General features: G+C 35.3%; 5 pseudogenes; 1 reads left to right on the top strand and 4 right to left on the bottom strand.

Annotated features, from left to right (window-relative positions):
• The first annotated feature begins 136 nt into the window (after positions 1–136).
• Positions 137–2,572, top strand: LOC147299905 (uncharacterized; annotated as a pseudogene).
• A 2,154-nt stretch (positions 2,573–4,726) lies between these two features.
• LOC147299904 (uncharacterized) lies at positions 4,727–4,993 on the bottom strand (annotated as a pseudogene).
• A 551-nt stretch (positions 4,994–5,544) lies between these two features.
• On the bottom strand, positions 5,545–6,555 carry LOC147299903 (uncharacterized; annotated as a pseudogene).
• A 287-nt stretch (positions 6,556–6,842) lies between these two features.
• On the bottom strand, positions 6,843–8,150 carry LOC147299902 (uncharacterized; annotated as a pseudogene).
• Positions 8,151–9,821: 1,671 nt separating this feature from the next.
• LOC147299901 (zinc finger BED domain-containing protein RICESLEEPER 2-like) lies at positions 9,822–12,183 on the bottom strand (annotated as a pseudogene).
• Between the last annotated feature and the right edge of the window lie 204 nt (positions 12,184–12,387).

The following is a 12,387-nucleotide window of genomic DNA, read 5'->3' as shown; positions in this document are numbered from 1 at the left end:
TGTGATGATTGAAATCTTGGACTGTTCTCTTAGCCATAGAAATATAGAATATTAGTCACTGCATTTATTCTTTTCCAATTGCCTTGTTATTTTATGCTCACTATATCTATATATAACTTATAGGTTATATTTTATAATGTCAGATCATGATCGAAATCCGAAGAGATTAAAGAATATGTTTCATTTCTTTAAAAAAAAAGAATGATGAATCATCAAGTGGGGTGTCTTGTGGCTCTTCACAAAGAGTTGAGTCTGCAATAGCTTCTCAAGGAGTTGAGTCTCCAAGAGTCGTCTATGATCAAGAAGTAGATACTAATTCTCTTGAACGTGATCCGGGATTACGTCGTCAAATATGTGAGTATCTGGTTAATGAACGTGACAATATTCGAAGAGCATATATGCTTCTTGGACCATGTCAACCCAAATTAGGGGAGTATCCAAGCCACTTGGATGGAGTACAATCTCGTCAATTTCAATATGTTTGGTTCACACAATTTCCTTGGCTTGAATATTTGGTTACTAAGGATAGAGCATTTTGTTTTCCATGCTTTCTTTTTGATAGTGAAAAGTTACACAAGGCATTTATTGTTGATGGGTTTATAAATTGGAAGAGGATTGGTGGACAAAAATGTAACTTCCTTGCTCACAGTGTTGGTTTAGCACATCAGCGTGCTATGCAAGACTGGCGTGGCTTAGGAAACCCATCTCGACATATTGACACAGTCATGAATGCACAATCATCAGAACAAGTAAAACAAAATCGGTTGCGGCTAAACACCACAATAGAGAGTGTTAGGGTGTTAGCAAGTCAGTGATTGGCTTTTAGAGGTAATGATGAATCCAGTGACTCAACCAATCGAGGAAATTTCATTGAATTGGTTAAGGCTTTTGCAAGATGTAATGTTGAAATCGATAATGTTTTTTAGATAATGCTCCTGGAAATGCCAAATATATTGCATCTGATATACAGAAGGAGATATTGCACATTTTTGCTACTAAAGTGAGGAATAAGATTCTTGAGGAAGTTAGGGATAGAAAGTTTTGTATTCTCGTTGATGAAGCACTTGATGAATATGGTAAGGAACAAATGGCTATTATTTTAAGATTTGTTGATTGTCATGGGTTTATTCAAGAACGGTTTTTTGATATTGTGAGCGTTCCTGATACTACTGCTCTAACTCTTAAAAATGGGATATCCAATGTACTTGCTCAATATAATCTTCAAGTGGAAAATATGCGTGGTCAAGGATATGATGGTACTAGCAATATGCATGGTGCATGGAATGGATTACAAGCATTATTTCTCTAAGATTGTCCATATGCATATTATGTACATTGTTTTGCTCATCGTTTGCAATTAGCTTTAAATGGTGCAGCTAAAGATGTGAAGGTTATTTGGAGATTTTTTTCAATGTTGACTAATGTTGTGAATTTTTTTTGTGCTTCTGCTAAGCGACAATCTGAGTTAAAATTAACTCGAAAAACTGAAGTTGAAGACTTGTTGGAGGCCGGAAAGCTTGGAACGGGTACAGGGGCTAATCAAACTTGTAGTTTGCAACGACCTGGGACTACTCGTTGGGGTTCTCATTTTAGTTCTATTCGAAGTTTAATTGAGTTATTTGGTGCAATAAAAACACTTCTTCAGGATATCAGTGATAATGGACCAAGTCAACAATTTCGTGGAGAAGCTGAGAGTCTTTATATTGCTATTACATCTTTTGAATTTGTGTTTAGCTTACTTTTGTTGAATAAAGTGATAGGATTCACTGATTTTCTTTGTCAAGCATTCCAGAGAAAATCTCAAGACATTATAAGTGCTTTGAATTTTGTTTCAAGCACAAAATTGCAACTTCAAGAGTTGAGAGAAGATGGTTGGGATAATTTGATCAGTAGTGTCATATCATTTTGCGAACAACATGATATTGAAGTGCCTGATATGGATGATCGTTATAAGACTGGTACAGGTCGTTCTTGTCAACAAAAAGATTCTATTACAATTAGACATTATTATCGTGTTGATATTTTTAATGCTCTAATAGATTTTCAGTTGATGGAGTTGGATAATAGGTTTTCAGAGCAAACTGTGGAACTCCTTACTCTTAGCTCAGCATTGGATCCTCGTAATGCTTTCAACTCATTTAAAGTTGATGATATATGTAATCTTGTAGAGAAATTTTATCCTGAAGACTTCACTACATCTGAGTTGTATGCTTTGAAGCTACAATTGGGGTTTTATAAGTGTGATATGGATCGTCGTCTAGATTTCTCAAATATTGATTCAATTTCTCAATTATGTCAACGATTAGTTGAAGTTGGGTTGTCAAGAGACTATCACTTGATTCATAAACTGATTTGTTTGGTGTTGACTCTTCCTGTTTCTACTTCAACGACTGAACGAGCATTTTCATCTATTAAGTTTATTAAGAACCGACTTCGAAACAAGATGGAGGATAAGTTTCTTGCTGATTGTCTAATGATCCACATTGAAAGAGAATTTGCTAACAGTATCAGTAATGAATCAATAATTAATGATTTTTACTCAGTGAAGAAACGTAGGGCACAACTTAAGTAGTCTTATATTGTATTTGCATTGCATGTGTAATTATTCTTTTGTTGTCTTTTGTTTTTATGTGAATTTTATCTATATATAGATGTGCATTTTGAGAGGTAATAGACTCATTATGTCCTCCTTATTTGGTGTATTTTTAAAAAAATAAAATAAAATTTACTCATATCGTCGAGTTTTTTTATAAGCTAAGCTTAGCCCATCCTACTTTGGAATCCTGGATTCGTCCCTGTCTGGCAATATTAACTTTTGGTTTTTCTTCCACAGAAATAGAAAGCATGATCAAGAATCCTGTAACGCAACAATTACCTGAGTGACCTACCACATTAAAAAGAAAAAGAAAGTACTTAAACCAATGGGTGCAACTTGAATTGGATCATATATTTGGGTCGGAGCTGAGTTGAGGATTTTGTTAGTCTAAACCCAACTCCAATCCGAACCGAATTGAGACCGTGAATTTAGATTGCACATCTAATAAGTTAAGAATTGACTTAATCAATGATCCATATTCACAATCTGATAAATAAGAGTAAACTTTCATATCAAACATAAAAATGGGGAAAGTTCCTATAAAGCATTCCATACAATGTGGAAACCTTTAGAAGGGTGACACTGGTTATAGTAGCCTGAAAACAAGACAAGCCCCATTGCATTTATCTTCAATGATACTGGCAGTGCACAACTGCATACAAAACTTCCACGCGGCTAGTTAACATATGAAACAAAATGGTCCCCAGATCTGACTGGTAATGGAAGTAAATTTGGCACCAAAAGGACAAAGAAAGCCAAAAGATATAACATGATGCACTAATGTGTGGGTATCCTGCAGAACATGCACAAAAATTGAAGTGCTATGGAAATCATGAGTCTTGGTATTGATGTCTAAGTGGGGAAATGGGCAATTATGACAAATATAACAACTTTAGATTCTATGGCTACGTTTGGTACACTGGATTGTGTTGGACTGGACTATTCTTATGGATTATGCTGGATAATGTTAGAGTAGAGTAAGCTAGATTAAGTGTTATCTTGTATTTGGTGCATGCTCAGACTAAATAATTTTTTAATTAATAAAATATGTTAATTATCAAACTTGTAGGTATAGTTTATAAAAATCTTTGTCTAAAAAAAAAATTTGGCAGCATTACATTTGTTTTTTAACCATTTTACAAATTTCACAACCTGGTAATAGAATCAGTAAACCAACTTAAATAGCTTCCACAATCAATACTAATAAACTTAGATTAATTCCACAATCAATACTAATAAACTTAGATTAATTCAAAGTTGATAAATTAAGTTTAAACATAAAAGAAGCATGCATGATTGACAAAGACACCATCTAATCATATGTTCTCCGCAAAATAAGTCACTTGGCAACCCATTACCAACTGAATCTAGTCCACAAAATAGACATGAGCAACACCCATATACAAGATAAAGAGAGAGCATTTTTGCTCACCCCCTTTAACTAAGGTGTATGCTCACTTCCCATCTAAGATACTACCATGTGTTTTAAAAACTAACTATGAGTTAACCCATAAATATTTATTATTTTATTTTATTTTTTCCCCCAAAATCCGGATATGATTTGAGAAGTAGCCTCTGCTATGAGCCCTTTATTATCAGAATCTAATATTTCAGAGAATCACTGTGAGGCACATAAGATTAAGTCTCCTCCTTCAATAACATGTTAACATCTCATTCACCCAGCCTATGTAAAACAACCTTTATTATAATCAAGTAGGCATATAATTAACCAGAATTTTCCTTTTCTTGCATTCAAAAATTTATATTGAACCATGGTGGAAATTGGTGGAGGACGCTTGTTCATTGCAAAACTTCAGTAGCTCTATCAAAGTTTTTGGTCAACTAAGCAAATTGGTTTGGATCGCCATGTGCTGGGAAATTAAGGCAGACAAATCCAAAATAAGAAAGAAAGAGAAAAAGGGCTAATGATGATATGATAAATCAATTCTCATATTAATTGTATACATCATAGAGATTTACAATTTACAATCTTTTTGTAAATAAACAAAATTCTTCAGGTCCAACCATGGCCAGCTTGATGAGCACACATATTTCTATCTAGCTATCATCATGCCATAATGTCTGAACTTGAAATCAAGGCCTGCCTTCACTGCCAAGTTATGGGTGAATTCAATTGGGACCCTAGCAGATGAGGTACATGACTTTCCTCAGAGAATCCTCAGATTGCTTCATTTTCTCATCTCTGAGTTTATTTGAAACCACAACAGAGGATGAGGAAGAGAGTTTCTTGGCCTGAGAAAAGGGGTTGAGATTGTTCTTGGCATGCTGCTGCACCAATCTCATTGTATAATTCCACCTGCAGATGCCCTAGTCTTTCAAGGCCTCCACAAGTCCTACACTTGCTGCCACAATCCAAGCTCTGCTTGCTAATGAAGTTAGTTAGTTACTGGTTTTGATTCTGTACCAGAAGTTTTAGTGAGAGCAGAATTGATAGCCATGAGCTTCTAGTGTTTCTCATGAGTTGAAAAGAAAATGACATGGGCTTCTAGATGTGTGGATGTGTGTCGTCTGGCGAGGGAGAGAAAGCAGGGGAGAGAGAGAGGAGAGGGAGAGGGTGGTTGATTGGTTGCAAGTGATAGCCGCCGGCGAGCTGGGCTGGGGATGGAGGTGCAGAGTGAGAGAGAAGCACGGGGATGGAGAGAAAGGAGGAGAAGAAAAAAAAGGGGAGTGGAACCGGATTTTGGGAGAAAAAATAAAATAAAATAATAAAATATTTATGGGTTAACTCATGGTTAGTTTTTTAAACACATGACAGTATCTTAGATGGGAGGTGAGCATACACCTTAGTTAAAGGGGGTGAGCAAAACTGCTCTCCAAGATCAATTACCAGTTTATAGCATCCTCAAAAGAAGTTACTTAGCAACCTACTAATAACCGAATGTAGTCCACAAAACATGAGCATTGCCCTTAACCTCTAGCATCACATGTCAACCATTATCACGCTCACTAAGCGTCCTGCGAACGTACAGTTCTTTGACATTGGCATCCAATGACTTGAACAATGATATAGTTTGTGGCTTTTCCAAAATGATGGTTAGTGCATCAATCTGTTCCATAGGAGAAAAACCCATTTTGTTGAGTTCATTTGAAATGTCACTGCAATCTTCATTACCTCGCACTATTGCATCAGTAGCAAGTTGCATTCTTTTTCCAGATTCAGCAAATAGCTTTTCCAATGCAACAACTATAGCATCTGTTCCATCACCTGAGTTTCTAGTTGCTCTTTTCCTCTTAATTTCTTTGACTGCTCTCAAATTGACCGCCTTCTTGGTTTGTTGACATAATTGATGGATCATTCTCAGCTCCATTTAGACTTTTAGGAACCTCATCATGGCTTTGCTCCTCCATCATTTGAATAGGGATTTCCAATGCTATTCCAGTAGCACAGTCCTTGCCATATATATTTGCAAACCTTTCAAATAATTGGAAAGGTTTATTTCTCCATCCTTCAGCATCTTTGTTTTTCTACAATTAAATAAGACAATCTCATTACTTTAAAATTAATTGCAAGTAACAATGATAATCAAACTAAAACTCACTACAATAAAAAAAAAAATGAAACTCAAGGCTATTCATATACCTGCACATAAGAAAGCCATGCATCATTCCATGCAAATCAACTTGTGTTACTCATGTCATAGACAATGCTATAATATTTTTTCCATTTTTTTTATTCTTTGACTCAATGTGTGGAAATGCCAAGAGGCCAGAATCAGAACATAATTCATTCAAGGCCTTCTCAATTTGGACCATTGTACCGGATTTAAAATTTCCAGTCTCACATCCTTCTCAATTTGGACCATTGTATAGGATTTGAAATTACCAGTCTCACATCGATGACCTCGAGCAACAAAATCTTCTAGGACTTTCAACAATGCATCCTCTTCAAACCTTGTTCATGAACGCCTAGCCTTTTTCTTGCTACCAGCAGATTCCATCCCTAAACAAATGCACTTATAAGAAAACAACATATAAAATGCTAATAATCAATAACATCACTCAAGAATCATGAAGGGGATTGAAGAATATAATTACTATGTCCACTTTTCTAAAAGATGCTAGATAACAAGCTGTAGGATAATCCAATTTATTTCTCATTCAAATACATAGTTGTGTTCTCATGTAAAAAAAAAAACTAAAAACTAAAAAGCTAAGTTCAAACTCAAATTACATAAGCAAATCCATAGTAAGGTTCACATCCACATCACATAATCCTAAAAGTTGCCTAGTTCTGCGTACTTCCCCTCCACTCATTGTACATTTGCATAGCCAAGTCATTCCTCCATGTAGTCCATTGATTGGATGCTCCAATTGTACCAAGCATATCACCTTCCGCCATTGCTATATTTTCAGCATCTCCCAATTCATTCATTTCTCGCTCCATTGGATCTTCAGACATCTCTCTCCTAATAAAATTATGTAGAAGATAACAAGCCCTAATTATTCTACATTGTGTCTTTATTGGATAATAAGATGAGCTTCTCAAGCTGGCCCACCTAGCCTTTATCAAGCCAAAACAACATTCAAATACATTTCTAGCAGATGAATGTTTCATATTTAAAAAATCCTTTATATGGTTCAAGAAATCCTTCACCATTTGTGTAACCACCAGTAATAGCCTAAACAAATAGCAAGGACAATTCCTATTAGTGTGCGCACAATATTCAAGTTTCTAATAACTTCGAGACTAACTAATATCCTTACCGATAGGAGATTTTAACCCATTAGGCTTAGTTATTGCATCATGAAGTACTCTAGAATCGGATGCAGAGCCCTCCCAACTGAGTAACACAAATATGAATTGTATGTCTCGTGAATACACACCTAGCACATTTGTTGCAATTTCGCCCTTTCTTATTCGGTATCTTGGTTTGTCAATTTCAGCTACACAGACTTTAATGTAAGTTCCGTCTAATGCTCCCAAGCAATTCTAAAACAATAAAATTGTAACCTTCAATTAATTTGTAGAAAAACAAGTCAAATGGTAATTAGTGTTTAGCAAAATTATTGTATAAAGATACCTTAAACCATTTCCATCTATGGTTTGTACAGTTATCACCTACAGGATCCGGTACTTTGAACAAGCTACCTTGTAATCGTAAAACGCCTTGCAACACCGTACAAAGTTGAAGTACCTACTAATAGTTTCCCCTAATCGGAAAAATCTACCACTAATAGTATGATTCTTAACATGATGTGCAAGCACATGTAAGAACATACACACTTGCTCCTCCAAAGACACCAAACCATCATTTTTTTCCTCTTCCATCATTACGGAGCAATTCACATAATAAACCAAAACCTCTTCTATCCATTCTCAATTGATTCACACACTCCATGTCACTATTACCTATTATGCTATCTAGATAGCGCAAATGAGTTTCATGTCTAACAAGTGAATGGTTATTCAAGGCATTTCTTTCCATTCGAATCCGTCTGTTTTTTAACATCATCATCACAAGTAATGCACAAGCACACATTCTAAATGCATTTGCTCCAACAATAAGATCAACAAAATCTTTCTTCGGTCCATATCTAAGAATTAAAAGTTAAGACACATTATTAATTATAAATTAAATCCATGTCATTTGAACTTTCTTTACATAAACAAAAAATAATATGTATACTGACATATAACAGTTGCTCAATAATATGTAGCCTTTAACAAAACTTAAACAATGAAAAAAGAGCAGCATTACTCACCAAGAAATTTCAGCAAACTCATACAATAATCAAATGGGTATTTAATGCCACATTCCCCGACCAAAAAGAAAAGAATAAAAACAAGCTTTGTTTTTTATTTAAAATTTACTAAATAGTAAGAGACAAAGCAAGCTTTCTTTTATTTCATTACAAAAAGAAAAGGATAATAAACAAGCTTTATTTTTTATTTCAGCAAAAGCAAAGCCACTGATGCTCACCATTTTCCCAAAGTTCCCAAATCTAGTTCTATATAATAGTAATAGAGGAAAAAGAGATAAAGTGAAGAAAAATTGGACAATTAAAGATTACATTTTTATATTGAAATTATAGACATACATGTACAGAGAAAAAAGATGAAAGTGGAAAAGCGAAAATGATTACAAGCAGAAGAGCTTACTGAGCTTATTACCTGGTGGTTTGTGGAAGCTTGTAAAGAAACTTTTGTCAGAAATCTTTGATTAAGAGAAAGAAAAATCATAATTTCATATACAATCCCTAATTTTTCATACAAACGTAACAAACCCAATTTTAGATATAATCCCTAATTTACAAACACATATCAGCCATCAATATTTAATAAACACCACATTCCAGAGCAGAGAGATGATAGCAAAAATTAAAGAAGAGAAGAGATATAGCAATGAAAATTAAAAAAAAAAAAAAAGATTTGAGAATAGAAGAGAGAGCATAGAGATGATAGCAAAGATTAAAGAACAAAAGAGAATAGAAAAGAAAATAGAGAAGATGTGAGAGAAGAGGGTGAGAGAGAGTGAGACAATGAGAGAGTGAGAGCAGACCTCACGACTAGGGGTGGGCACGGGATGGGGGGGGGGGACGAGACTTACCTCATCTCGTTCCCATCTCATGATTTGAGTTCGGGATCGGTACGGGACGGGATGGGGGTTTTGAGATTATGGTACCATGTCGTCCCGTACTAAACTGGTCGGTACGGATTTGGTACCATCTTGATCCCAAACTAAAAAATAATAAAAATTCAATTATTCAATTTTTATTCAAGATTCATCTTCAAATAATAACCTGTAAACATAACCTATTTTTATTCAACTATGCAAATGGAACAAGAATTCAAGTACTAACCTGTTTTTATTCAAGATTGAAAATTCATTTTCAAGACTTCAACAATTCAATTAATCAACAATTCAAAATTCAAATAAACAATAATACAACATAAACTTCAACAATTCAAATATTCAAAGTTTCAAAGTTCAAACATAAGCTCATAAATCAGTAAATCACAATTAAGCCTCATGGCTTATTTACCAAATCCAAACTAAAAAACATAATTAAGCCTTATGACTTATTACATCCCAAACTAAAAAAAAAAAAAAAACTAAAAAACATAATTAAGCATATGACTTATTACATCACAAACACAACAAACATAATTAAGCCTTATGGCTTATTATATCTCAAACTCAGAAATTAGAATTAAGCCTTATGGCTTATTACATCTCAAACTCATAAGTAATTGAAATCCAAATTACTTTCCCTTTGCTTTTGGATTTGAACTCTTCAAACTACAAGTGGCATCAATGGTAGTACTTGCATATTCTACACAAAATAATTCATAGCAATAAGTAAACTAGTCCATGAAACTCACAAAACAAATACAAACTTACAAAGCAAACCAAGTAAAGTTTAAGATAATAAACAAAACATTACCTGCTTCAACACTTTCAAACAATTCAAGTTCTTCAAGACAAGGTTCATCTTATAAATCCAAGTTGGAAATATCATCTCCCCTCAACCAGTTTTGCATACAAATCAAGGCCTCCACTGATTTTGAAGTTAATGAACTTCTAAATGCATCTACGACCCTGCCCCCAGTGCTAAAAGAACTCTCAGTCTCAGATGCAACAGTAGATACTTGAATGGCAAGAACATCCTTTGCAATTGCTGCCAACACAAGATATTTGGGACCATTGATCTTCCACCACAATAAAATGTCAAAACCATGTGCTCCTTTAGCTGTTCATTCCAAAGGATCCATCAAGTATGTATCAACTTCATGTGCCACCACTGCATCATTACTCTCTTCCACCACCTTTCTCCAATCATCCAAAATATCATCTCTCCCACCACCTTTACCCCCATCTACCATAGAACTAGAAGGAGCATTTTGTGAATCAGAATCCTGGTTCTTTCTAATTTGTATGCCACCATCTACTCTTGGTCCATAATCTTCATAAAGGGCCATCAAAATTTCTGTAATCCGTGAGGTCGTCCCATCCACCTCCCATTCTTCAAACCCTTCCTTCCTATACAAATGAGTTACATGTCTCATCTTGAACCTTGGATCCAAAACAAGTGCAATCAACACCAATTGGTTCAGCTGGTCTATTCTGCAAAAATACTTATCGTATTTTTCTTTCATATTGGCTGCCAAGTCACACAACACTTTCTCAGTCTCTGAACCAGTGGCCATCTCAGGTGTCACAAATAACCTGTTAATCTCACGGTTAATAGCCAATAGATCATGAAAAGTTGTGTGGATAGTAGGGTGCAAAGATGCACTAACCCTTAAAGTCACATCATAAAACACCCTCAAAAACTGCACAAACACCCTTTCTTTTTCTCAATCATCCTCATTAGGTAGTCCAACCCTAGACCGCTTACCACTGTTCTTAATCACATGGTCATTCTCATCATATTCTTCATCTAGTTCCTTAAAGTAAGCCAAAAAGGGGTTGTCCTCATCCTCCCCCATTCTTGCAAAAGCCTTTTTAAATTTCAAGGCTAGCTGCCTCCAACATTATAAATTTTGAATTCCACCTTCTGGGGACATGCATGCATACAAGACTTTTGGTGGACAATTTTTCCTTTTACATTGAGGATTTAAAATAGTCCAATCTTTGTGGAGAGGACCTCACAAACTTCATAGCATTCCTAATGGCTAACACATGCCTATTCATCTTCTTCAACCCACTCCCCACTATTAGATTGGTTATGTGAGCAGCACATCTCATATGCAAATACTTCCCACCCAAAACCGCTTGTGAATTCTTCCAATTAATTATTCATCTTAGACCTCACCTAATCTATGACTACTTTATTTGTAGAAGCATTGTCAAAAGTTATGGCCATGACCTTCTCTATCCCCCACTCCAACAAACAAGCCTCAATAAGCCATGGCCATCACACAAAAGTATAAAACTTTTTTGTGCAACTTCCAATCACTATCAATGAAATGAGCAGTGAGACCCATATAACTGTTAAGGTTTTGGACACTTGTCCAAGTGTCAGTAGTGAGGCTAATCCTATAGCCACTCAACTCCTTCTTCAAGCTGGCCTTATGAACATCATACATATTGAGAAAATGTCTAACTATAGTTCTTCTGCAAGGGACATCAAACAATGGGCAAGAAACACTACAAAACCTCCGAAAACCCATCTTCTCTACAAAACTAAATGGAAGCTCATCAATCACAATCATCTTAACACAAGCTTCCATAACATCACTCTGCACAAACCCCCCAGAAACCATCTTGTTACCCTGACACTTATCACCAGTAAGGATCTTTTGGTTTTTATCTCGATTGGGTGGGTAATATCTACAATATTTTCTAATGTATTTAAGTATTCCTGATGTCCCATTTTTTCCACTATCAACAACATAATCCCCTAAAGTGATCCCCTTAGGACAATATATGCATTTAGCTCTCTTATGAACAACTTCTACTTCTATCATCTTCCCTGTTTCATTATCTTTTCTTTTTTCTTTTTTCTTTTTTCTTTTCCTCATACTCTTTAAAGTGATCCCAAACCCAACTACGCTTGTTTCCAAATCTACCTTTACTATCTATATTGAGCTCACTTATAGGTTCATTTTTTTGGGATATCATGTTCTTTCCTCCCCATTGCTCTCTTCTACTGCAGATTCAGTTTGCATAGAGTTGGACAGTGGGCATGGTGGTCCCATTGGTGATGGTGAGGTTCCTGTTGAAGAACAAGCAACCCCACTTGGGCCACTCTGCTGCTGGAGGGGATTAGACTGCATAACACATAACATATAAATTTTATTATTTTAAATTGATATAAACAATTGT

The sequence above is a fragment of the Dryas octopetala genome, chromosome 1 (assembly GCF_963921425.1).
Source record: "Dryas octopetala chromosome 1, drDryOcto1.1, whole genome shotgun sequence".
NCBI classification, from domain to species: Eukaryota; Viridiplantae; Streptophyta; class Magnoliopsida; order Rosales; family Rosaceae; genus Dryas; species Dryas octopetala.
This window is presented reverse-complemented; position numbering and strand designations above follow the sequence as displayed.